Source organism: Lepidochelys olivacea (genome assembly GCF_965140295.1).
Source record: "Lepidochelys olivacea isolate rLepOli2 genome assembly, chromosome: 8".
Taxonomy (NCBI): domain Eukaryota; kingdom Metazoa; phylum Chordata; order Testudines; family Cheloniidae; genus Lepidochelys; species Lepidochelys olivacea.
Window position 1 is genome coordinate 36,714,473 of NC_140418.1, and position 27,562 is coordinate 36,742,034.

General features: G+C 38.8%; 1 protein-coding gene and 1 long non-coding RNA gene across 2 annotated transcripts in view; one reads left to right on the forward strand and one right to left on the reverse strand.

Annotated features, from left to right (window-relative positions):
- The window catches only part of PURA (purine rich element binding protein A), a 29,483-nt gene extending 13,386 nt beyond the window's left edge, over positions 1-16,097 (forward strand). The window contains exons 3-4 of the transcript XR_014712701.1: positions 13,457-13,522; positions 14,583-16,097. The gene's annotated coding sequence lies outside the window, so the exon portion shown is untranslated. The remainder of the gene's footprint in view (positions 1-13,456; positions 13,523-14,582) is intronic.
- Positions 16,098-16,844: 747 nt separating this feature from the next.
- The window catches only part of LOC311525162, a 29,193-nt gene continuing 18,475 nt past the window's right edge, over positions 16,845-27,562 (reverse strand). The window contains exons 2-3 of the long non-coding RNA XR_014712702.1: positions 21,114-21,165; positions 16,845-17,615 (exon numbers count right to left, since the gene is read on the reverse strand). This is a non-coding gene — a long non-coding RNA (uncharacterized lncRNA). The remainder of the gene's footprint in view (positions 17,616-21,113; positions 21,166-27,562) is intronic.

Sequence of the window (27,562 nt, forward strand, 5' to 3'; positions counted from 1 at the left end):
CATTTTGGTTTCAGTCAGTTTAACACTCTGGTTCTCTACCATTGTGCAAAAAGCTTTGTGTGTGGGTTGCAAACATGGCAGGGAGGTGGCATATATATTTTTTTTAAAAGTTCATGGAATTTTAATTTAATGAACTTCTCTAAACCTAGTAACATTAGAAATGTTGTTAGCCAAAACCTAAACTTTGGACCTAAAATATTTGGCATTCTTTTAAAACTGAGCTCTTGTGTGTTTGGAATTACTGAGAGTAATGGTCTGAATGAAAATGAAAAATGCTTCTCTAAATTTTGGCAGCAAGGAATTTGTGTGTTGGAGTGGTGAGGCCAGGAATCGGTTCTGCATGTCTTCTCAAACAAGAGCTACTCCATCTCCTCACTCACACATTCATGCCAGATAGTTGTCTTTAGTTTGCTTTGTGTTGGTTTTTTTTTAGTCTCCCTCTGCTTTTGTCTTTCGAAGTATAGTAGTTACTGTGAAAACTGTCATTTGTCTGAACAGGGTAGAGTGGCATCCATGAGGGCCAAGTAAAGTCATCTTATATAGTGGTTTGAAATGTATTCCATGATTTGTGAAATACAAAGCATGTGAGGGTTATTAGGGTCACACGTTGAGTTTATCAGTATAATGCATCTTAATAGCCCTAGATGGCATATAGGAGCGGAGTACCAAACTCTCAACTGGCTAATTGGGTAGTTCAATACACTTAAAATTGTGATTAGAGAAGTATATGGGAACTGAAGGGTAGAGCGGGGATTTATTTTCTAGTGTTGGTTTCCATACATCTAGGACATTGTGTGAAACTAAAAGAAATAAACCAAAACTGGATCCACTGTCTCAGGAAAATGAGTTGCTCTAACCAGCAAACTCGTCACAAAGAAAGTGATTTTAACTGGAAGAGGTTATGAAAAGAGAGCAAGGTATACTAACACAAATACAAAGCCTTTCTATTAGCCCTGGGTGGACTCTGGCGTCCTTCAGGGAGAGCCCATAATTGTGGTCCGGGAACTGAGAAGGACCAGGCCCACTTTCAATAGAACCTCAAGATGGGAAGAAAATGGTCCAGCAGAGCTAGATGGCTTTGAAGATGTATACTCTAAAACTGCGAGAGGGTTGTTCAAGCACCTCAGGCCTAGATTAAGAGGTAGATTTATCATCAATTAACTCTCAAACTTTTTGCCTTATAACCAGGGTAGCTCATAGGGGGCTGGATGTTTGCAGTTCTCTTACCAAGCAGGCAGCTGCATTCTGCAACAGTTCTTGGAAATATTTTCTAGAAGTGTTACCTTAGGATGGAGCAGAGGAAGTCCTTTGAGCAAAGGGAGAATGATTAATAGTTGCTGTGGCATAGTACCTGATGTGCTCTTTTGAAGTACCTTTGTCAGACAATGGGTCCCCAGACAAATACATTAGTTTATCAGTCAAAGACAAATACTGTGCTTTCTAGTGCATACTACCTCCACTTCATTTGTTCTGTGAGACTGGCATGTCTAGCACCCCAAGTTCCATGGTAGTGTAAAACCTGCACAGCAGACTGGCAGGTGAGCAGTAGTGACACAGTAAGTCCCAGATGGTGAGTGGGGAAATAGAGTCCCACTCACTGAAGTCCAGTGCTGTACAGTTCACTGGGAACAAGGTATAAACTCTGCAACCTGCAATTTCAGTAAAACCTAAAAGTGAAGTGTTGAGAGACTAGAGCACATCAGGTCTATATCTTTAAAAATCAGTTAATATTTAATGTGCAGTATAAGTACTTGATGATGTGTAAGAGCACAAAAGGGAGATTGCTGGATTCTCCTCTGTGAAGCTTTTCTGTATATCTGATGCCAGTATGGTTGTACCTGTGTAACTGAGAGGAAAATTTGGTCCTAAGAAGTTTAATGCAGAGGACAGCCTGCACTGGTAACTAGAGTTCTACTTATATTGGGGTGATTTCGTTCTCCGTGTAGATGATGTCTCTTATCAGATGCCTTGGGATTTCATGATGACCACCAGGGAACTGTTGTAGGTAGTTTCTGTATCCATGTCAATTCCTGGCCACCCTCTGCATTTTGTTTTTGAGCTTGGATTAGAGGCCTTCGGGCATGGATGTTGTACTCTGGTCTGCTCACCCACCGCTCCACCGCTGTCATCAGGCTGAAGGGCGCCCCTCTTTGGCCCAACCTCAGAGGCTAATGGCGCCTGTTTGGGGATAATACTGCTCAGCCTGCTCTTTAGCAGGTTGACTGCTCTGGTGGCCAGTTGGCTCATCATCACTTCTGTCATTGGCTATAAGTAACCGAGGCTCCTACACAGCCTCTTCCTTAGCTTTTTCCTCATAGGACACTGTAGTGAGTGGGGAATTGGAGCTGATGATGGAAGCCATGTACTAAGCCTGACTGATTAAGGTGCAGAGTTTCTGAAATCCTATTCTGAAGCTGTGTAGGAGGGGAAAAAAGACTAATTTGCCTCTACTGTTGATCACAGAGATGCTGAGGAAGCTTTAGGCTAGAACTTGCAACTTGATATATATGCCTCTTGGCTAGTGAGAACCAATGGGATGATGTGAAGGATGTTATAAGAGCTGATTGGCAGAGTCCGTTAGGTGACACTTCTTTTAAAGTGCCCACTGCTCTTAAGAAAATGATTAGACCCTTGCTCAAAATAAAAATCTTGATGCTGACATACTCTCCATTTTATCACTCTGTTTTGTGGAGAAGGCTGTAGAAAGACAGCTGCAACAACACCTGGATTCCCAGGTCATCTTGACCCACACCGGTCTGGGTTAGTCCTGAAAGTGATACTGAGACTATGCCTGGGGGTTTTCTTGGTTGCTGGCCGCCTGGTGGCAGATAATCAGATGTCTTAGCTGATTTATATAGAGCTATTAGTTAACTTGGCCAGGAAGAGGTTTTGACCCTAGCAGGAGTATATGGAGTCTGTCTTGAGTGGCTCAGTTCCCTTTTTTCTGAGAGATCCCATATCACAGTCCTGGGTACTTGGTCACCTGTGCTAAGCATTCCACAGAGTTGTGTTCTGTGCTTTTGTTCAGTGTGTGTGTGGAGCTTTAAGCATGGTTTGTGAGGAAATATGGGCTATGGTGTCGTTAGTATGGGAGGGGGTGTGTGAAACCTAGTTCTGTGTTCTCATCCCACGTAATCTGGCACAATGTAGTAATTTACTCAGTGCTTAGCTGAGACTGGAGCTTGAATAAAGACTAACTGGCAGTGGGTCAGCCCATATAAGACTAAGATCATTCTTGTTGGCTGGAGTAGACAGTTTGAAGAATTGACAGGGGACTATTTCAGTTCTCATTTAGGAGGGCGTCTCTGGCTTTTGTGATCCAGGTTTGCAACTTTAGGAGTTTATTGGGTTCCCAGCTGCTTTTGGGTGATTAGGTGCCAGCAACGATCAAGAATTCTAATTTTTCAGTAGCACACAGGTAGACAGTTGTGGCTCTCTGAGATGTGTTGTCCACGTGAACCCCACTCTAGGTGTGCTGGATGTCTACCAAAGTTTGGGACCCTTTCTACCATTGTCTGCCATTTTCCTTCTATGATACCATAGCAGAGGTGCTCAAATCCGGCAGTCCCCTGCTACAATCATGAGGGACTAAACGCTGGGCAGCGTGTCTTCAGAGAACAGCTCATGTGTTTGGAACCTGCTTTCTGCAGAGCTAACATTTCAATTTCTGGGCAAGTTGCCAAGATTTTTGATAATGGATTGTATTAAGAAGGGTGAATGAGGGCCTGTGATATGCAGGAGGTCCGATTAGGAGATCTGGTGGTCCCTTCTGGCCTTAGACTCTCTGACTCTATAGGAGATGGCATTATAACTTCCAATAAGCTGATGAGTCCATAATTGTAGGAGAATCCATAATTTGCCATTCGTTTATCAGGATATTTTGTTTTTAATGGAGAGGTGCAATTCTATATAAAAATAGTGTGTGTGAGAGAGAGAATTCAGGTTTTCGTAGGAGGGATATTTTTATGAAATAATTTGTCTACAGGCTGAGATGATGGAGTTGTTGTCACTGGGGCATATCTGTTCAAGGCAAGACCAGACAGAGGACAACTGATGTGGATTCTGGAGAGGTCTCTCAGTACTGCATGGCAGTGTTGCAGGGTGATGGATTAGATGGCCTAAGAGCTATTTTCTACAATTAACATTTGTGAATTAAATTCTTTAAACTGATATGTAATGATGGTTTTTCTTTTGGTCAGCATATGTAGTTCAGTTTGCAGATAGGCCTTTTGATCACACTGCGTTAAGAGCTTGATTCAGCAAAAAATATGTTGGGTTTCCATGCTGCATTAGGCAATGAAAGTCCTGGGAAATTGGTTTCCGCAAGCTTTTGCAGCGCTATACAGTAACTTGTATGCTGAATCAAACTCTTGGTGGGCCAAAGTAAAGCAAATAGACCTTGGCTTCTAACTGAAAGATAAAACTTTAGTATCCAGTAACAGAGTCATAATTCCTAGTTCGATTATGGCGGTAGCACAGATTAATTTGATGGCAACTACCTAGATTACTGCACCAGGTACAGAATGACTGCTTGCCTTGTGGATATATGGCACATCTGTACAAGCAGCGCAAGGAACTGGTAGTCCTTGGAGCCCCAGTAAAGCATCTTGAGGCCAGAGTCGCTGCAGTGGAGGAGGAGGAGGAGACAGAGAATTATTTACAAAGACAGCATATATAGATATTGTAGACTGGTTTTATCTCAGGATTGGCTTAATTAGTTCTCCACTTGAGGAAGCCTGTCTTATGATTGGAGGGCAGCAAGGCAAAATGAAGGGAAAAACCCTTAATTGAGGATGTACCTTTTGATAGAGGAAAGTGACTGTTCTTCACACACCAAAGTAGGCCCCTTCAGAAGATGGGGATAGTTGAGAATTGTTGATGTACTGCAGTGGCAGAAGATTAGATCATTAGAAATATGGATAGTCAAGTATAGGGTTACTGTGAGAACTGTTTGCTGACTTGCTTCAGGGGTGCAACAGTAAAAATCTCAGAGATACCTAGGTAAACTTCTAATGAGTGCTGGGGAGAAGCCTGTGGCTATGGTACATATTGGGATCCGGGATGTGGAGATGTTTAGGTAACTAGGAAAAAGGCTTCAGTTTAGGATTTATGTGGTACGTTTTTCTGAAATGCTTTAATTGCTACATGTAGGGCCTGCTCGACAGGGAGGTGCCTTAGAGAGTTAATGGGAAGCTGAGAAGAGGACGCAAAGAGTTTGAAGGGTAAATAAATTAGGCACTGAGGAGCTTTGGAGGGTAAGGAGGTCCTATCTAGAATGGATTGGGTTCTGCTTTAACCCAAGTGGAACCAGACTGGTGGCACAGAACGTTGATAAGGTTTTGAGAAGATTATTTAAACTAGGAGCTGAAGGAAAGCTGACAGGTGCAGTGGAGCAGTTGGATTGGACTAGGGCATCTGCTTGGGTTGTCAGCAATAGAAAGGGATCTGTGCATCTAGGAGAGAATATGCAGTGGAAAATGGAGCAAAGGCAGGTTGAGATTGCAACAGTACAGTCTAGAAAAGGAAAAGGGTGTCAGACTAAGGAGTTAACTAAGAAATAGGCACACAGCCAAAAATAAAAACTGTAAGTGTCTTTGTACCAGTGCAAGAGGCTTAAAAATAGATGAACTAGAATGTCTGGCAATGGAAGAGGACTTGATACAATAGGCATTACTGAAACATGGTGGAGTCATAAAAATCAGATACACTGTATTACCTGGCTATAAACAATAGAGGAGGGACAGATTAAGTAATAGAGATGGTCGAGTAGCACTCTATCTAAAACATTTCCATCGAATTTGAGAGAACTAGAGTTGAGGATCATGCATTAGAATCTGCATATTGACAAATCCCAAGTTATAAGGATACAACTGTATTACTGTCTTCCTGACCAGGAAGACAGTTATTGACTGTTCATTGTTGAAGGAGAGCAAAGAGGCAGTTGATTCTTCATAAAACTAATAAGGGGTGACTTCAGCTACCCATGTATGATCTGGTCAGGTCTCAAAATAGAGCACAATTTGGAGAAGTAATTTCTTGACACCTTAAATGATTGCTTCTTATTCAAGAGAGATTCTTGATTTAGGACTAAATAACACAGAAGAATTGATTTAAGAAATAATTATAGTTCAGCCATTAAGTAATCATGACCATGGTATAATTACAGGTTCAATGCCCTCAGGAGAGGGAGAAATAACACCTAAAACCAACCAGGTGATACTAAATTTAGGAAAAGAAGATTTCAGGAAAATGAGAATGCTAGTCAATCAGACCCTAACATCAAAAGGGATGAGAGTAAAATCCTTAGACTCAGCAAGGAGGGTACGTAGGTATCGCAAAAAGTCATAAACATTCAAGAAGGTGTGCATGGCCCTGAAGCTGAAAGAAAGCAGGGAGTCAAGACATAAATCAGTGTGGTTAAATGGCAAGGTATAAGAGTTACTGGAGTCAAACAAGTATTTTTTTGAAAATGGAAGTCTAACCCAAGTGAAGTGGATAGAAACCCATGGCAGGTAACATGTAAAAAGGCAATTAGGGTTAAAAGGGGTTTTGAAGAGCTGAGAGCAAATGAAATTTTAAAGTGTGTTAGAGGCAGGAAGGCTATGAGATAATTTGGGTTCACTGAGGTATGAGGCTGCAAAAGGAACAACTAAGGAGGTCAAGGACATTGCAGAGAAGCTGAGTGACGACTCTGCATCAATTTCATCACAGAAGAGTTTGAGAGATACCTGAACTTGATCTACCCTTTAAGAGTACCTCATCTTCCTTATCTGAAAAGACCGAGGTGTCCAAAGAGGAGCTGCTGGAACAAACTAATAAATTAAAGCTCTGTTATGACCAAGATCAGAGCTCATCCAAGAGTTCTGAAGGAACTTGGGAATGAAATGGCTGAGTTGCTAACTAAAATAAATGCCTTATTAAGATCAGTATACTTGAGGACTAAACAGTAGTATCATAGAATCATAGAATATCAGGGTTGGAAGGGACCCCAGAAGGTCATCTAGTCCAACCCCCTGCTCGAAGCAGGACCAATTCCCAGTTAAATCATCCCAGCCAGGGCTTTGTCAAGCCTGACCTTAAAAACCTCCAAGGAAGGAGATTCTACCACCTCCCTAGGTAACGCATTCCAGTGTTTCACCACCCTCTTAGTGAAAAAGTTTTTCCTAATATCCAATCTAAACCTCCCCCACTGCAACTTGAGACCATTACTCCTCGTTCTGTCATCTGCTACCATTGAGAACAGTCTAGAGCCATCCTCTTTGGAACCCCCTTTCAGGTAGTTGAAAGCAGCTATCAAATCCCCCCTCATTCTTCTGCAGGCTAAACAATCCCAGCTCCCTCAGCCTCTCCTCATAACTCATGTGTTCCAGACCCCTAATCATTTTTGTTGCCCTTCGCTGGACTCTCTCCAATTTATCCACATCCTTCTTGAAGTGTGGGGCCCAAAACTGGACACAGTACTCCAGATGAGGCCTCACCAATGTCGAATAGAGGGGAACGATCACGTCAATATACAATATATCAATATAGTAAATATTGTACCTCTTTTTAAAAAAAATGTTACGGGTGAGCCTAGGAATTACAAACCAAAGACTCTTGCTTTAGTACCAGGTAGTCACATTGAAATGGTTCTGCAAAGGAAAATTGAACCTCTAATAATCTACTAGGATTTTTTTGAATGCGTTGACAAAATAGTGGGTAATGCAGGACTAGCTGACCTAATGTATTTGGATATTTTAAAAGCCTTGACAGTTCAAGACGCTACTAAGGAAACTAAGTATAGGGTGAGAGGTAAAGTAATATCGGGGAGCAAGGGGGCAGGTTATCTTCCTCGTTCTGGCCACTGTGTATCACTCGAGCAGCACAAAGTGGTCAGAATCCTGGACCAAATTGGCCATCTGAGAATTCCCCCAGCCTGGGAGAGTCCTCAACTGGTATAAAGCGGTGTAGCTGGCTCGTATACCGGCTGCCCCCGCCCCCCCGACAGTGGGAGTGCAGTGTGCCTGTGTTTTGCCATTTCTCTACTGATGTATGTATAGGCCCTAGACTGCTCTCACTTTTAACTGCTTAAAAATCAGGAAGCCATATCAGGCTCCCTGACTAGATTATGGTGCAGGAGAGAATCTCAGTCCTGGAGGATGAGAAACTGGCTAAGGAAGAGAAAACAATAGGAAGGTACCGTTAGCTTTTATCGTAGGAAAAAGGTTAACAGTGGATGCCTCAAGGCTTCATATTAGAACCCGTGTTTAATATATTAACTAGGGCTGTCAGGCGATTTAAAAATAATAATCTCAATCGCGCTGTTAAACAATAATAGAATACCATTTATTTAAATATTTTTGGATGTTTCTACATTTTCAAATCTATTGATTTCAATTACAACACAATACAAAGTGTACAGTGGTCACTTTATTTATTTTTGATTAAAAATATTTGCACTGTAAAGAAAACCAAAAGAAATAGTATTTTTCAGTTCACCTAATACAAGGACTATAGTGCAATCTCTTTATCATGAAAGTTGAACTTACAAATGTAGAATTATGTACAAAAAAAATTGCATTAAAACCTAAAATAATGTAAAACTTTAGAGCCTACAAGTCCACTCAGTCCTACTTCTTGTTCAGCCAATCACTCAGACAAACAAGTTTGTTTACGTTTGCAGGAGATAATGCTGCCTGATTCTTGTTTACAATGTCACCTGAAAATGAGAACAGGCATTTACATGGCATTGTTGTAGCCGGCGTCGCAAGATATTTAGGTGCCAGATGCTCTAAAGATTCATATGTCCCTTCATGCTTCAGCCACCATTCCAGAGGACATGCGTCCATGCTGATGATGGGTTCTGCTCAATAACTATCCAAAGCAGAGCGGATTGACGCATGTTCATTTTCATCATCTGAGTCAAATGTCACCAGCAGAAGATTGATTTTTTTTTTTTTTGTGGTGGTGGTGGTTCAGGTTCTGTGGTTTCTGCATCAAGTGTTGCTCTTTTAAAACTTTTGAAAGAATGCTCCACACCTTGTCCCTCTCAGATTTTGGATGGCACTTCAGTTCTTAAACTTTGGATAAAGTGCTGTAGCTATTTTTAGAAATCTCACATTGGTACCTTCTTTGCGTTTTGTCAAATCTGCTGTGAAAATATTGTTAAAAAGAACATGTGCTGGGTCATCGTCCGAGACTGCTATAACTGTGGCAGAATGTGAGTAAAACAGAACAGAAGACATACAGTTCTCCCCCAAGGAGTTCAGTCACAAATTTAATTAGCGCATTATATTTTTAATGAGCATCATCAGCATGGAAGCATGTCCTCTGGAATGGTGGCCGAAGCATGAAGGGGCATATAAATGTTTAGCATAACTGGCATGTAAATACCTTGCAATGCTGGCTACAAAAGTGCCATGTGAATGCCTTTTCTGACTTTCAGGTGATATAATTAAGAAGCAGGCAGCAATATCTCCTGTAAATGGAAACAAACTTGTTTGTCTTAGCAATTGGCTGAACAAGAATTAGGACTGAGTGGACTTGTAGGCTCTAAAGTTTTACATTGTTTTATTTTTGAATGCAGTTATGTAACAAAAAAAATCTACATTTGTAAATTACACTTTCACGATAGAGATTGCATTACAGTACTTGTATGAGGTGAACTGAAAAACACTAGTACTATTTCTTTTACCATTTTTACAGTGCAAATATTTGTAATAAAAAATCATATAAAGTGAGTACTGTACACTTTGTATTCTGTTGTAATAGAAATCAATATTTTTGAAAAAATCCAAAAATATTTAATACATTTAAATTGATATTCTACTGTTTAACAGTGTGATTAATCATGATTAATTTTTTTAATCATGATTAATTTTTTTGAGTTAATCGCATGAATTAACTCTGATTAATCGACAGCCCTAATATTAACTGATTATTTAGAAAAGAGGGTGAACAGTGTGGTTATTTAGGTTACCCAATTCTAGAGAAGGCTGAGGAGCTTAAGAAGGGTCTGGCAAAGCTAGGTGAATAGGCAGCATGAAGGCAAGTGGAATTCAATGCTGAGGAATGCATGCATGCGCGCGCGCACACATAGCACAGCACAGTGGAAGAAATAGTTAGCAATACCTCGGGTGCATTGTTGGGCTTAAAAAAAATTAAGATGCATGAAGAATGGGATAGAAATTGGGAACACTATGCCACTATCTATGCACCCTTATCACCCTCTGGAGAGTCCTCTGTCAGACAGGGTATTGGACTAGGAAGACTACTAGTCTGATCTCCAATTTACTTTGTTACTCCAGTCTGTGGTGGTTAGGCCACAAGTAGATGACATTTTGTGTAAGGCACTTAGTGAGGCTATGTCCTCTGATGTACAACTCCTAGTTTGGGTTCTTCCCACGTATTAGCCCATGATCCTGATTTTTAATTGCTTGGCTTTTACTCCAGATTCTGAGCACTGTTATGAGGTCAGAGTGAATTAAACACTTAAAGTTTCATTGTTTTTAATACCATAGTTTAAAAGGTCTCCAGGGCTTTCCTGTTTGTTTGTTTGTTTGTTTGTTTTTCTTGATGAGTTGGCAGTTACGCATTGAAAGAATTTTTGGTTTAAAAAAAAAAAAAAGCACAGATTTTTCCCCCCAAAGCATTAACTTCAATTTAATACTCCATATTTGTACTTTAAAGTATATCATCCAGTTTGTAAAGTGATTTGGGTTCTGATCCTGCATATGTGCATTGAGCCCAGTGGGAGTCCCATGATGACCAAAGGGCTCCTTGGGGTTAGGCCCTTTAACAGTTAAAGTTTTCATATTTGTTACATTTTAATCTGGGATTAGATAGAGAAATGCATATAGACAAGTCAGAAAAGATTTCTTGTGTTGATGATTGCATACCTGGCTAGTAATAGTGGTAATTCTTATTTTTCTAGGCTGTACATCAAATTATACAACTGCAAGGCTATTTTTATGTTGAGGTATTTTTAAGAGCAGGCATTTAATTTGTAGTATGATTTTTTTCAAATGTATTAAGTCTATCTGCCTTTAAATAACTAGTTAGAGTATACATTTCAGTTATTGTTGCGGCTCTATAAATGAGGTTCTGTACTTGTGTACACATTGGGTTGAGCTTAATGTGAGTGTCAAAGACTTGAAGAGAGAAAAATGCTGTATATGTTATGTTTTTCTGCTTGTTTTTCATCATGGAAATACCAGGAATGTCAAGTCTTGTCTTTCCCATTTTACTGACTATGGGTCTCTGTAGGAGGACCCAGGTATATGGATTGGGGGCTCTCTCAGCTCTTAAATGAAGGCTGGGATCAGTAGAGAAAAAATATTGTTCTGTTTTTAAACACTTGGGAGGCACTCAGATAATACCATTATTGGGTCCATATAAATACCTAGATAGGTAGCTATAAGGGCAAGGATGTTGCCTCTTCAGGTGGTTTTCAGCTGTTAGATATCTGACATAATAAATAGGTTAAACTTAAAGATAAGTTTTAAGTAGTCTGAGTAAAAAAAAAAAAAAACAAAGGCAGTTCCTTAATTGATCAGATTTCATTTCCAGATATCTGATACTGTAAATCTACTCAGTCCCTAACCATCCATAGTCTTCCAGGAAACACAAGGTAGACAAGATCTGAATTGTTAATATAAAAAATAGGTAGGGAAAGAAACTTTCATCTAAAAACCAAACTCTTTCAGGTAGTTGTCAGCCACCATAAAGATAAAGAAAAGGGTATAAATATTTCCTTTCCAGGTCTGCTTTAAGGCCAAGCTGCACTCTGCTGAGCTAGAAAGCCAAAAAAATAGAGAATCTGTTCTGGAGGGAATGTCATTTACTGGGGCAGACATGTATGCAGCAACTCTCTGCCCCTAATGCTGCAGCTGGGGGTAAAAATTGGGCAAATGGAGGCATGTCCAGTGGGTGAATATTCAAGGACCAAAATCAGTGTGGGAGGGAATCTACAGGCTGCAAGTACTAATTCCATCCCAATCTAATAACAACATGGTGTTGGGTACGTAGGTGTGCTGGAGTATATGTTTGGAAGAAGATTCTTTCCTGCAGACCCACTGTGCTTCAGCACATCTGAGTAAAACTTTGTTTGCTTGGGCTTTCCTCTGTGTAATGGTCTTTCATGGAGTTACATGTATGAAGGTAGCCATGAAACTTTATAAGGTCCAAGTTCTCTGCAGTTCTTGTCATGGCATATGTTCTCCCGTGCATGTGTATGTAACACCTAGTAAGATTAACGCATCTTGCGACTTAAATGTATAATCAACAAAAATGGCCAGTTTGTAAACAGGTGTATTGATGGAGTGTAATCCCTTCTGTAGTGCCATGGTATTTTGTATTTCAGCCACATGCATTCTTGTATCTTAAAAGGTACAATAAATAAAGAAATCTCTATTTGTAATGCCATTCACATACTTAGTGAGTTGGTTTACTGTAGCTGTTAAGTTTGTGTTTAGGAAGTTAAATGTAGTTGGTATTCAAGATGTCATAAACTTTAATCTTAAATTTTGACTACCAGAAAAGTTAAATGAGGATTTTTTTGTCCAAAAGTTTTATGTAAAGTTTTGTTTTCCCTTTGTATTTAGGTTATTTTTAAGCTGTTCTTTCTTTTTAGCCATGACACACTGTTCTGTTCCCTGGGAGTTTCTAGTCATCTTGACCTTATATTTGTAAATATTATTGAGAATATAATGCTATATGTAAAAATGTGTCTGTGGCTCATATACTATGTTTCTGTGGTTTGAATCAACCACAGAATTATGGAACTACTTGTATTTCAGTTAGATGTTAAACTTTTAACACTTCTTCTCATGTCCAGTGTGGACCAACTCTTTATTTTTGGAAATAAATACGCATGTAAATAAAACAAAAGGGTTTATGACCACTTATAAGAAAATTCTTTATTTAAAAGTCAGATAAATTAAATACTGTATATTTTATGATATCTCATGTGGTGGGATGATGATCAAAATCCCAAAGGCTGAAATCCAAGTGGTTGTTGGGATGATGAGATACCATACTATGTACAAATGAATTTCTTTCAAGTAATTCTGAAAAGAGCATCAGTCTCCCAGGCTGTCTATCAGTCAAGCATCTTCCAGGAGTGCTAAATTAACTACAGTGGTTTGGAAAGTGGGGAATGAAATTCAGAAGAAGGCATACAGGGTTTGTTAGGTTTTTTTAAAGTCTTCTTTTTCTTTCAACATAAGGCTTCTGGTTTGGGGCACTTAATTTGCCAAAAATATTCTGTTGGAAGTGGGGTAGGCTAGGGGGTGGTCAGCAATTCAGTTTGAAACTGTCCTGTTTCTTGGGCATGTTTCTTCCGTCTGCCTGTAGTGTGAAATTCCTTAAACTATAGAAGTTTAACCTATGGAAATCAGGAACACAATGACATTTTTTTTCTTCTCCATATAAACCAATATTTACCAGTAATCCTGTGTTTGTTTTTGTTTTTTGGCAGACTTTTACGAGTAAATATCGGTTTATTCCTGAAATCAGAAGCCCTAAACATACCTTTGTTTATAAGGTCAGTTGTCATTTCCTCTCTATCCTCCCCCATTTAATATAAATTATGTGATCTCTCAGGTAATTGAAAGATACAGTTTTCTTCCTAGTTTTCCTCCTCTGCACTACCGAAAAGGGAATTTACGGACCTAGAGAACGTCTATCGGTAATGTAGGTGTGAATTTACAGATTATTATTGTTTAAAATTTCAAACTTTTTTGGAAACTTACTTTTCAGACTATAGGTGCTTAGGTAAACTGTGGTGGTGGGCGCTTATAGAAATCCCTAAAAATATATATAATTAGGAGACTGATATTTGACAATATCGTGTGTAGTTCTGTTCCCATATATTCATTCCTAGTCTTAGAAAGTACTTATCTCAAAGTATACACTAGAAAATGAAAGTTCTCTCTTGCAATAGGTAAAGGGGAAAAAACAGAATTTGAACAGGATCTTTTTTTAAACTGTTCACAAAACTATGCTTTGAAGTTGAGAGAAGAGTCAAACAGTGAAATGTTACACTTAAAAGGACATTGTTGGGTAGTTTAGACCACAAATTTAGGTTTTCTGGTTATTTTACAAAAAATTGAGTAGAAATACATTTGACAAAAATCAGTTTTATTCTTAAAAACCCAGAACAGGATTTGGAAGTATTTAAACACCTCTTTGTAATGTTTGCAACCAAAAACAACAGCATTGTGCTCATACATAAGAGACAGAAGCTAGCAAGGAATAGAAAATGAAGCTGACTAAACAGACCAGCCAAATTTCATTCTCCAAAACAGGTGAAAAGCAAAGAGTAAAAAAAAGGGTTTTAAAAAAATTCTTTCAATTTTAAGTATCTACAGCATTCATAATGCAAGACTATTTTCTGTAGTTATTCAGCTGAACAATGTCCCTTTAAGGAGATGCAGCACAATTTGCAAATTTTATCCTAGATGTTTTTCGTTATCTTTGCTGGTTTTGTGCTCTCAGTACAAATCAAAGCTCTTGCAACCTTTGTTGGAGTCCATGGTGACTGGAGTCTTCCAGCAGTAAGTACATTTTCTGAGCTGAAAACTACCTTTCCTCCCCTTTTGCAGCCTGTGTGGTTCTGACTGCTGGCAGTTCTGTAGTACAGCAGCTTTAATCTGAGCAATTGAGACTGGTCGTACATTATCTTCAGATGGCTTGAGGAGGACTTCTGTTCCCAGTCTGGTACTCAAATACTCCGTCCCACCTTGAGAAGTCACTTACTTTAAAAGGCAGTGATAGATTATTCTCTTTAGCACTGATGGAAAATTACATTGCAAAGCAGCTTTATTATGATGAACCTTTCGTATATTCATAATTCCTGTGCAATCCCAAATTGGAGAAAAGAGCCTGTTAAAGGTATATATTACTCTAGATTTTTCTTACTGTAAATATTGTAATTTTATAATCCTGTCAATATTTTATTAATTTAGAAATATTTAACAAAGTTTAATCTGTGTTAGTTCAGATTTATTTAATGGTGTTCCACTTCTGTGGTTCCTGCCACAGTCAGTATTGCATTATATTCTATGTAAGATTAACTTAAATAAAAAAAATTAACATTGATTTAAATACATCTCTCTGGGAGAAAAGTTTTGAGGTGAGTCTCTTCTTTGAAATGTAACACTTATACTCTTCAGTCCCAATGCTAAGGTAATTTAATGAAATATTACAGTTACAGATTTACAAAGCTAATGCAGCTAAACAACTGCACTTGGAACTTGTCATTTTAAAACTTGAGAATACTTGAATGTAAATGGCTCTTATCAGCCAGTTTTCAGTGAACAAGAATCTCTGCAATATCTGATGTATTGAAAATCAAAAAACTCTTTATAATGAGTAAACGGACACTGTACATCAGTTTTAAGTTTTTGTAAAAAACAGTATTTGTAAAGGCCAAGTTCAGTAGAAATGTTTTCATTATTTTAAAAAAACATTCTAATGAAAACAGATTTTTTGTTTGTTTGGCTGTATGCATTCCCCCTAGCGGTGTTTGCATCCCAAATATTGCAGCTTTGTGGTAATGTGCATAAGCCAGAAAGCAACTAGAAATTGACTAGTTGCAGAACATTAAATCTTTTTCATTGTCCAAATTAAAGGCTCAAGCCTTTGCCCTTTAAAGTCAGTGGCAAAGCTTTCACAGAAACAGGATCAGGTCCTGAGTGATCACTTTCTTCATCTTCCTCAGCACTGATGGGGGAAATAAATTAGATTTTCTAAAATTCTTTGTTTTATTAACCTAAGGTTCTCTAAAGACATTTTCTTTTTAAAAACTAATTTGCATCTGATTTTTAACTCTTTAACAGTTTGCTTTTAAAATTTTCATGTTCTCTGCAGAATTATCAAAAGCGAAGTATTTTTTCCTTTCAGAGGCCAGGGAGGATTGATCTCTAATGTATTTGCAACATGACTCTCCTTAAAGGATCCAAAATATCTCAAGGTTTTTGTAGCAGGTGGTACTTTTGGGTTTACAAGTTAATCTTTATTAGAGATGTGCCAATATATGCTGCTTATTGTAGTGTTGTTATATTTAGTCATTTTAGCTAACTTACAAATATATACTGTAACAGTATACTTTGTACAGACTTATTTAAAATTTATTTAAAAATTGAAATAAAGTAGGCAAAAAAATAAAGATGTTTATTTTTCATTTGACTATGTAAGCAGCTATCATTCTTTTGTTTTTAGTGTATCTGGGCAAACAATATCAGAACGATAAAATATTTTAGATGATAGGCCACATTTCAGAAACTCTGTGAATATGTGTATGTGTACCTGTATTGTATGTTGATAACTTAACTCTAGAATGCAAATAATGAAATCATACTCTTTTTACCATTTAGAAGAGAAGTGTTTCACATTTTGACTATATTTTCTCTGTTTTATGACAAAAAGGCATATATTTTTTGAAAGATGTTTATGAAGGGCCTGCCATCTGGCTTCTCAAGTAAATTTTTAAAATTCCAGAGTTGGGGTGATTACTTGTTTAGCCTTTGCTGATAGACCAAAGTCAGCTTTGACATCATATTGGAGTGCTGCTCAAATTTATGTTTTATGTCCTTTAAGTCAAAAAACAAAACAAGAAAAATCAAGATGTTAACTTCATTAAAAAACAAATTCCTCACTGTACAGTAGAATGGATATCTCTAATCACTGTTGTCATTAATAATAGATTCTTATTTTTTTGAATTACTTATTTAAAAGAACAGCAAGCATTGTATTTGCTAGTAAATATAAAGTGTTTACATGTAATTACTTAATAAATTATTTGATTTAAGATGGCTCTTATCAGTGCTGATTTTTAATGCAGAAAATTAATAATTTTTAGCTAATGTCTTTCAGCTCATGCTGTTCTTTAAAATCTCCTGAAGCAGTTTTTTTTCCCCCCAGTGCATCCGTTTGTTTTAAATTAAGTTCTGAGGAAGACAGAAAACATATGTTTCCCCAAGATTTCTGACAGGATTACTGTGTAACATTTTCCAACGTTATCTACGTCGTGATATTTCTCTCTCCTATCCAAAACAAATTATAATGCCAAAGTGGAACAGTATGCTAATAGCTGAAATATCGCCAACTAATGGTACTATGCAGCCACAGTTTTCACTTTGTGAATTCTGGCATTTTCTTTCAGCTGAAAGTGGCTTGTTACAAGTAAACATGTTTCAAGGTAATGAATTGTAAAGCCTGACACTGAGTGAGTTCAAACAGGACCAATGGAATGCTCCTTATATTCTTTCTCTGTTAAAACTTTGTGGGAAAAGTCACGTCTTGACTGGAGAGAGGGATGGCTAAAAGATAGTTCAGTCACTCACATCCTGAAGTGGCACGTAGCTGTTCTCTGGGCAATTGCAGAATTGCTGGGGAAACTCTCAAGAGGTATTCTCAGATGGATCAAAGTCATGGGCTCTCAGCTTGAGGGTTGCAAGCAAGTGCAGGGGTTCACCACCTTCCTCGCTTTCTTAATGCCTTAGATAAGTTCCAAAACATTTTTCTTGTAACGTGAGGTCATGGTACGGAAAAGATTGAGAACCACTGTTGTTCTCTAATGATTATTGAAGCCGTGAGTAATGATGATGGATGACTTAGAATGTTGGTGTTAGGACCTGTGAAAGACAAGACACTCTCAGTGTGGAGGAAATCCAATAGGCTAGGTAATTAAAGCGATTGGTGCGCTAGTCTTGTATTTCTGGAGTTTTCAGTTCAAACCCCTAGCTTGGGTCTTATGTGAAAATGGAGTTGGTCTCATCCTAGACCCTGCTTGGTCACATGATGGAAAAGGGATGTAGTTCAACAAGACTTCTGGTCTCTGCTCAAGAGAAGCAGGGACTAGACTATTGGGAGGTTGGATTATGTGAATTTTGGGGAATGGTGTAAAGGGGCAGGTCTGGAATAACAGAGCTGTTGTAACAGTTCTTTCTTTATTAACCCTACAAGCATTGACAATACAAAGAATGCAATCTGTTTATGTATCTTTTGCAGCCTGCTTTTGATACAGCATGCTAGTTAAGCCACAATGTTTGGTTTAATGCTCTCAATATTAAATGTTAGGTTTAGAAAACTTGTCTTATATTTACAATTTCAAGTTTTTGGAAATGCATTTTTTTTACAATTTATTCAAGAAAAGAATCCAGTCAGTCAGTCAAAGGTGAGCAAAAGCTGAGGTTAACCCCTTATACTGCCTCACCATTGCACAGGACTTGTTCTGACTCCCAGCCAGAGGAGTTAGGCTAGGTAACATTGCATTCGCCTGTGCAGCACCTTCACTCAAGTCTTCACACACTCCCACACGCTTGAGCACACCCCAGGTCTCACCAATCTTTAAAGACTCCAGGCTACACATGTCAATTTCAAACCCAAAACTAAAGCCCTGTCTTTCTCCAGCTCAATCCTAGATGTCACAAGATTCCACATACTCTGCTGCTACAACTCCAGATAATTATGCTTCCTATTTATTCTCCTGTTTAGCATGCTTGTATGCAACTTTTCCTCATATGAAAATGGGGTGGGGGTGCGAGTAGTTGAACTTGCAGTAACTGCCTCTCTCATTTGGGGGAAGCTGAAGTTTCAGATTGTGCGTTACATACAATAGCATACTTTTGCACTGAGAGACTGAATGTTCTATACGAGTTTGGGCCAATGATTCATTAAACTGATATCCAGCTTCAAGCAATGGCCACTATGCAACAGTTCAAAAGAAGGCTAAAATTCAGCTACCGTATTTCTCTATTGTAATAATGGGGTGACACATTGGAAAGCTGTTAGGAAAATTATCTTTGTCTGGCCCCAGTTATTTGACATGGATTGCAGTTATAAAAGGTAATAAACCAGTCATGTGGCAGCTGGGCTCTATTGACTCCTGTGGCTACTCCTTTCATTTTCCATGTTTGGAAAATGAAATGCAAATAAGTATGGTTGCCGATTAATCAAAGTTAACTCATGTGATTAATTCAAATTAATCATGATTTAAAAAATTACGTTTTAATCACACTGTTCAACAATACCAATTGAAATTAAATATTTTGGATGTTTTTCCACATTTTCAAATATATTGATTTCAATGACAACACAATACAAAGTGTACAGTGCTCACTTTATTTTTCTTACTCTTTTCATTTATACTGTGCAAATATTTGTATTTTTCAATTCACCTCTTACAAGTACTATAGGCCAATCTCTTTATTGTCAAAGCGCAACATACAAATCTACATGTTTGTTACATAACTGCATTCAAAAACAAAACAATGTAAAACTTTAGAACCTACAAGTCCATTCAGTCCTACTTCTTGTGCAGCCAATCATTAAGACAAACAAGTTTGTTTACGTTTACAGGAGATACTGCTGCCTGCTTCTTATTTGTCGCTAGAAAGTGAGAACAGACTCTTCCATGACACTTTTGTAGCCGGCGTTGCAAAGTATTTACGTGCCAGATATGCTAAACATTCGTATGCCCCTTCATGCTTTGGCCACCATTCCAGGGGACGTTTCCATGCTGATGATGCTCATTAAGAAAAATGCGCTAATTAAATTTGAGACTGAACTCCTTGGGGGAGAATTGTATGTCTCCTGCTCTGTGTTTTACCCACATTCTGCCATATATTCCATGTTATAGCAGCCTCAGATGATAACACAGCATGTTGATCATTTTAAGAAGACTTTCACTGCAGATTTGACTAAATGTAAAGAAAGTACCAATGTGAGATTTCTAAAGATGCTACAGCACTTGAGCCAAGATTTAAGAATCTGATGTGCCTTCCAAAATCTGAGAGGGACGAGGTGTGGAGCATGCTTTCAGAAGTCTTAAAAGAGCAACACTCAGTTGCGGAAACTACAGAACTCGAACCTACAAAAAAAGAAAATCAACCTTCTGCTGGTGACATCTGACTCAGCTGATGAAAATGAACATGAACATGCGTTGGTCTGCACTGCTTTGGATCATTACCAAGTAGAACCCATCATCAGCATGGACACGTCCTCTGGAATGGTGATTAACGCATGAAGGGACATATGAATCTTTAGTGCATCTGGCACGTAAATATCTTGCAACGCCAGCTACAACAGTGCCATGCGAATGCCTGTTCTCACTTTCCGGTGACATTGTAAAGAAGCAGGCAGCATTATCTCCTGCAAATGTAAACAAACTTGTTTGTCTTAGCGATTGGCTGCACAAGAAGTAGCACTGAATGGACTTGTAGGCTCTAAAGTTTTACATTTTGTTTTGTTTTTTAATGCAATTATTTTTTGTACGTAACTCTACATTTGTAAGTTCAATGTTCATGATAAAAGAGAATACAATTACTGTTGAGCAATATGTGAATTGAAAAATACTATTACTTTAAAAAGTGCAAATATTTATAACAAAAATATAAAGTGAGCACTGTACACTTTATATTGTTTTTTAATTGAAATAAATTTGAAAGTGTGAAAAACATCCAAAAACATTAATATAAAGGGTATGCTATTTGTTTAACAGCACGATTAATTTTTTTTAATCGCTTGACAGCCCAACAAATAAAGTATCTCCACCAAAAACAACCACCATAAGCTTATCTCCATTTGTGTTTTTTATTAATCGGCTGTATCAATTTGTGGTGGTTGGTTTGGGTAGATACTGTCCAACAGTATGAACCTCCTGACAGGGGAGGAGTATTCTGTCTCTTATTTAGAGAGATCCCCATCTGTGAAACCCCGTGGCTTTCTGGTCACAGGACCGCTTGTCAAAACAATTTTCTGCAGTGGCCTGTGCAACTGAGGAGGATCTGTCATCTGGTCTGAAAATTGGTTTCTTCAGATTCTTAAAGATCAGATGTGCCCTTGAATAAAACTGTCTGAGGTGGGAGAGCTAAACATTGACTTTGCTCCTACAGTTAAGATATTTTTGATCAGTGTCATCAAAATATAGCCATGTTGATAATTTTAGTCTTCAACATCAGGTTCATTCAGGAGCACTCTGTTTCTTTGACATCCCAAGATGGTAATTATGCCATAGAAGCAATAGAAAGGCATAGACTTGAACTTGATAAGGAAGCTGCAGTCTTTTTACACTAAGAATTTCACCTTCACTGTAACACAAAAAGCAACAGCAATAATTTGAAGCCCTTCACCTTGGATATATACCTTCAGACCAAGTTCGACTGGAAGGTTTACTAGTAGATGCTGCAAATGGAGAAAGAGGAAAATTAGAAGGTGAAATAAAGATTCAGCATTGTCATTTAATATAAAAAAGTTTAACATGAGAAATAACCTGATAATGGCTGCAGGCACCCACCCAGGGAAAAATGCCTTTCCACTTAATGCTATTGATTCTACAACTGGAAAGAAGGCTGCAGAGTATTGAAGACAATGTACAAAAGATGCCATCCAAAAATATAGAGGAGTATAACAAAGGATTCTGTGCTATTTTCTCAGACAATGAGAACGGAATGAGAAGGCTCAGAGAACTTCTCAGATGCAATCAGCCAAAACTTCTGAACTTAATTGAGAGAGAAGTAACGTCTAATGCAATGCTAAAGCATAATGTGGAAATTCAAATATTCTTGTGCAGTCACAAACAACTTCACAGTTGGTTGGTTGAAAGAGGCGGGCTGACTCCTGACTTGTCAATGACTCAGTGGAACTCTTCACATTTGTTGCTAACTTCCATGAGTCCTCTGATACTTACAGAGAGCCAGTGGAGTACTTTGATAAGACTATAACAGGCATTTTACAAAATGAGAATTCTGCAGAAAGGAAAAAACTTACAAAAGCCACTGAAAGATTTTTCAAAGGGACTTTACAGATTACAAACCGATGACACTACAGTTGCAGTCTCAATAGACATTTGGCTTGATCTATTTGACTATAAAGAACTGGGACCACACAGGGCAAAAATGATTCAGAGATGCGGTAGAACCTTTTTATAACTCAGCCAATGTGACTGATCCCAAACAAAGAGCATAGGTTGAAACCAAAATAGGAAGAGGAGGCTGAAATATGGCTGATAAAAACATGTTTAAGTCCCTTTCTTATCCCCTTTAAATTTAAAGATAGTTTTCTGTCCCAAATTTACATTTGCAAAGATGGTTGTCAGTTTGCCCTCAAGATGACAAAATATGTAAATAACCATGGAAGACATGGCAGCTGAAGGTAGAATTATCTATAATCCTGTGCTCTTGACACTTCAGTTCTATCAGGCATGCTTATAGTACATTCAGATTGGTTTGGCCAAAACTTCATAATAAGTTAGATGCTGAAATAGTCAAAGTATAAAAATGTCTAACTTATTTGCTAAGGGAAGATACTACAAAGTAGTAAGCCAAACTAGAGAGCAGACTGAGATATTGCAGAACTGACAGTAAAAGTTATGACAAACTTTCCTATTTTAGAGAATGTGGCTTTTTATTACTGAGTAATAAATATCCTAAGAAAGTGAGTTACATGATATGTATATTGTTTAATGTAATAAAAGCTTCCTGAAGTTTTGGGGGGTTTTTTTGGGGGGGGTTTAGTGCATGTTTTTGGGTGGGGAAAATCATAGTAATCCTGGTTTTAAAGAAGCTACACACTGGGCATGTATTTCCTAAACAACAACAGAGAAGAATTCACTCTGATTTTCCTTCAATACCACTTGCTTCTAGGACAGTCTGCAAGCACTGCTGCCACCATCTCCAATTCTCTGCCTTCTAGATTTCCCTTCTAGTCTCAGCAACTGAAGTGGCTTCACTTGATCGATTTTTGACCAAGATCTAGTTTATTTTTGATCACCATGTTTTAAAGATGAGCTGATAAAAGACTTGTCTTTGTTCCTGGAGGTACATGACTGTTGGTCAGGGCTACAAAAAGGCTATGTGTTAGTGTGCACAGGCTAGTAACTTTGTCTGCCATTAACTTTGTGTGATCTGTCATCTCATACAATGAGTGTAAAAGGAGGGACTGTTTAGTGTTTACTGTTTACTGTTCAAAAGTTTACTTCAGTTATTTTTGTGGAGATTCTAGTAGGCTCCATTAGAACCTTTCAAATGGTCTCTGTTGGTTTCTATTGAAGGCCCAGGAGACCAATAAGATCCATTGCTCTGTTGCACAATCAGCTGTCAGTAGAAATGACTTGGAAATGTTCACCTGGAATTTCCACTAAGGAGTTCCTCCTTAAATCTCGGCATAATTCTGTTTATCTTCACTGCCATTCTCTGGTCCTTAGCAATCCCTTTAAGATATGGCATCCAAAACTAAGCACATCACTGGAATGGCCTCATTTGCTCTCCCGTGCTCTGTAGTATTTCCTATAATTCGCTTTAACTCCCAGTGTGCACTAGGCAGACCCCTCATTAAGCTAGTCCTAGTGGCTCCTGGCCCATCACCACAGATTGATGAAATCTATGGTTTGTTTATCCATAAAGCAACAAGAAAGTGATATTTTTCACTGATAGCCTTTGCATGTGTTTTGTGGCTTGCCACCATTAGTAGATTCTGTGACTGAATAATTGTTAGATGTAATAAAATACAAGGAAGTATATTCATTGAAAACAATGAGGGGTCCTTGTGGCACCTTAGAGACTAACAAATTTATTTGGGCATAAGCTTTTTGTGGGCTAGAACCCACTTCATCAGATGCATAGAGTGGAAAATACAGTGTATATATACACAGGTATCTATATAGCAGGTATATATACACGTAGTACATGAAAAGATAGGAGTTGACTTACTAAGTGGGGGGGTCAGTCTAACTAGACAATTCAATTAACAGTAGAATATCAAGAGAGGGAAAAATCACTTTTGTAGTGGTAATGAGGGTGGTCCATTTCAAACAGTTGACAAGAAGGTGTGAGTAACAGTAGGGGGAAATTAGTTTTGTAATGACCCATCCACTCCTAGTCTTTATTCAGGAGTAATTTAATTCAGTGAGCAACACACAATTTCACAGTAAATGCAGACACACAAACCTGCTTATAGTTGGCATTCCAGTCTACTGGATTCTATTTGGATGAAATATGATTGAATCCATTGAGATACGCACTATGAACCTGTTCAGGCTCCAGAATTTCTCTTAAAGGATGATCTGCTGCAGCAGCCTGGCAATGAACATTTTAAAGCTTCCTCATGGTCTCGTTGATATAAACAAAACTTTAGAGTCTTCCTGGTTGTTTGAAGCCTAATGACTCCCAGCTTGTTCAGCCTCCACCCATCCACTCAGAGTCACTTGCCAGAGTAGGGGGCCTGTGTGTTTTATAATTAATGATGTGGATAGATTTTAGACATGGTTATACAAGCTACAGTTAATCAGATCTCAGGAAGGTCTTTACACTATTGCATAAATGGCTTGAGGCATGATGGGAGGTTTACACCTTTCTTTAAGGCAGTAGATCAGTGGCCTGATGGGAGTGGGAAAGCCTCTGTGCCCAGACAATACTTTGTCTCGTCTTACTAACCTACATAAGAGGCATCCTCCAATGATGCTGTAAAAGATGTATCTTGATTAAAGAAAGTCAGTGTTGGGACCTAAGCAACACCGCATTAATATGCTACTAAACCCAAAAGGATAGTACTGATTTGTGTTTTATTTAACTTTGACATGAGGTCAATTTGAAATGCTTGTTTCATTCCCTCTTGGCTTCAATGATATGGGTGAGGGTGTGGTGGGAGTGAGATACTATATTTCTTTACAAATTGGACAACATCCGAAGAGAATGTTTGTGGACCAATGTGCCCCTTAGTCATGAGAACCTCCCAGAACATCCCTGCAGCAACTACATCAGCCAGTTACACAGAAAGATAATATTAGGAAAGTGTGTAGTGTTTTTAGCTTCTTTTAATACTGTTCAGCAGATGAAAACCAGGAGAAGCCAGACCCTGTGACCATCCAACTCTCTGCAGCCCACACTTTGGGAACCTCTGTACTGATGAGTGCCTTTTCCAGAGGCAAATAAAAGCCACAGTAGAATATTCCCTTTTGGTTTGTAGTAACTAAGAGTTGATGGGCGTGGGGATGCATGATAATTGCCGTTTCTTTCACCCTTTGAATATTTCAACCTGTCCTGTATATGACCAAGTAAAAAGCTCTGTACAAGCATACTTATTAGAGCTGGTTGGAAAGTCCCTGTCAACCACCTCCCAAATATTTTGGCCAAATACCAAACTTAGTTCAATTTGGAAATGCCACCAGGTTGCCTCCTGGGAATTGTAGGTTGAGTGCCTCACGCTCCCATTCTTTTCTATAGGCCGGGATCCCTGGTCAAATTGAATCTCCCATGATGCACTATAGTCTTCCCTTGTGAGAAGGATAGGTGATGCATCATGGGAGATGTAGTCCATAGAGAAAAAGGAGAAGATAGGGCACTGAAGCTATAAGTCACATGAGACACTGTGGAAGCATATTCAAATCAAAATATTTTATCTTTCAGGTGCTGGGTTTTTTTAAAAAAGAGAATCTAAATTTTCTGAGGAAAAACAAACTGTGGGGGAAAAAATTAGTCAAAAACTCACTCAATTTTCCATCAAAAACCAGTTTTGTTACTTTAACCGGCACTAACACTGAATTCAACTGACAGTAGCAAAAAAATAAAAATTTTTAAAAAATGGGGGGTAGGGAGGAGCTTCTACAGAATCTCATCTATCTGGTTTTGTATAAAAATAACTTGTTTACCTCTTATTGAAACAATTAGCCTACAGCCCAGAGAAAAGTGAAATCAGGTGTATCAGTCAATATTCATTCTGTTATTCTTAGGCAGCCATACATCTTGGGGAAATTTTCTCAAGTTTTGTCTTTTGTAGTCTATAAATTGCCATGGCCACAATTATATCCCCAGCATTTCAAATAATAACTTGTGTTTTTAAATGCTTTATCAGTTCTCCAATCATATTTTCTATGCTCTCTATTCATAGTCATTAAATCTTATCTGGTGTAAATGTATATCACAAAAAACTGTACAATCAGTGGGATGATACAAACCAGGACAGCAGTTAAATCTCAGGATACAAAATTTTCAGTACTGCTGTTGAGATGGTGCCATGTACTGCATGCATTTTCCTTGTCTCACATAGATCCCAAGCCAGTACCCACTGAAGACAATGTGAGTCTTTCCACTGATTTAAGTGGGTGCTGGATTGTGCTGTTAATATCAGCTCTTTTGAAAGTTTTCAACAGCCACCTTATTAATGTTGTTTTAAATGGCCAAGGGGCCACAACTTTATTAATTACATTTAATTGAAGCCAGAAGGTCCTGGCTGTTTTTAGCAAGTTGGCAGAGAGGTTAAGAGACAAGAGTAAGAATCTCTGCTACCTTTAGCTATTTCTGTTCTTATTCTTGTGTAAAACAGCTACTCACTAAGTGTCTAAAGTCCTAACCAGCCTGCATCCCGTGTGTACTACTGTGCTAAGTGTGACAAAGCTCTGTCCTGGTCTCCATGGGTCCCACGTTTCCTGGCAGATTTTGCTAGCTTCAGAGGCTCACTGTGACCCTTCATGTAGCCCTTCTCTCTCTCTAGAGGCAAGGGTCACAGCCTACTGAGCCATTTTCATCATAAGCCAGCAAGGGAGGTGAGAAGAAGCTATCCTCCCTTGCACAGTCTCTGTTGTCTCCCAGGCTCAGTGATTAATCAGGAGGCAAAGGGGGGAGCCCGGGCCTACCCTCTACTCCGGGCTCCAGCCCAGGGACCTATGGTAGCTGACTTTTTAGAAACAGGATGTGTACAATTCCCTGGGCTACTTCCCTACAGCAGCCCCCACTTCCTCAAGATCCACTTCACCCTTACCTCAGGACCTCCTTCCTTGTACCTGATATGGTGTGTACTGCTCAGTCTCTTCAACAGCGCAACGTCCTCCTACAGCTCCTGACATATGCCCCCCGACTAACAGGGAGGTTTTTAATTAGTTTCAGCCAACCCCTGATTGGCTTCAGGTGTCCCAATCAACCTAGCTGTCTCTACTGCTTTCTCGAAGAATCTTAATTGACCCCAGGTGTCTTGATTAACCTGAAGCAACTGCCATTTGGTTACCATGGTAACAGGAATTTGTTTAGCCTGGGGCAAACATACCTGTTTCTCACTACTTTCCTATAGCTATCTGGCCTTGCCCTGTCACATAACCTCCTCTCACAGAGGGAATGCTGTTCTCGGGGCCAGTCCTCAGAGTTGAATAGATTGCAGTGGGGGTGTAGTCGTGTTGGTCCCAGGATATGAGACACAAGGCAGGTGGGGTAACATCTTTTACTGCACCAACTTTGAATAAATCTGCTACATAATGCTTTACAAATGGCATATGCCCCCAACTCCAAATCCCATCCTCATTTGGGAGGCTAATTCATTTCTTCCTTGAATGTTAAATACTGATTCAACCTTTTCTAGGTGGGGCTGGGAGAAAGAAGGACTCAGCTAATCCCTGCCCATGTTGCAACCCCATGGGGGAAAACCAAGACTAGAAAACAAAACTGGTGCCTTAACCCCAAAGCCATGTTGAGCAATCGCTCCCAATCCATCCCAACAAACTAGAGCGGAAGCCTGTGCCTTCACAACCGGATGTGTGCTAATGAAACAAAACAGCAACTTCCCTCCCAGTGCCTACCACTAATGAAGTAAAACA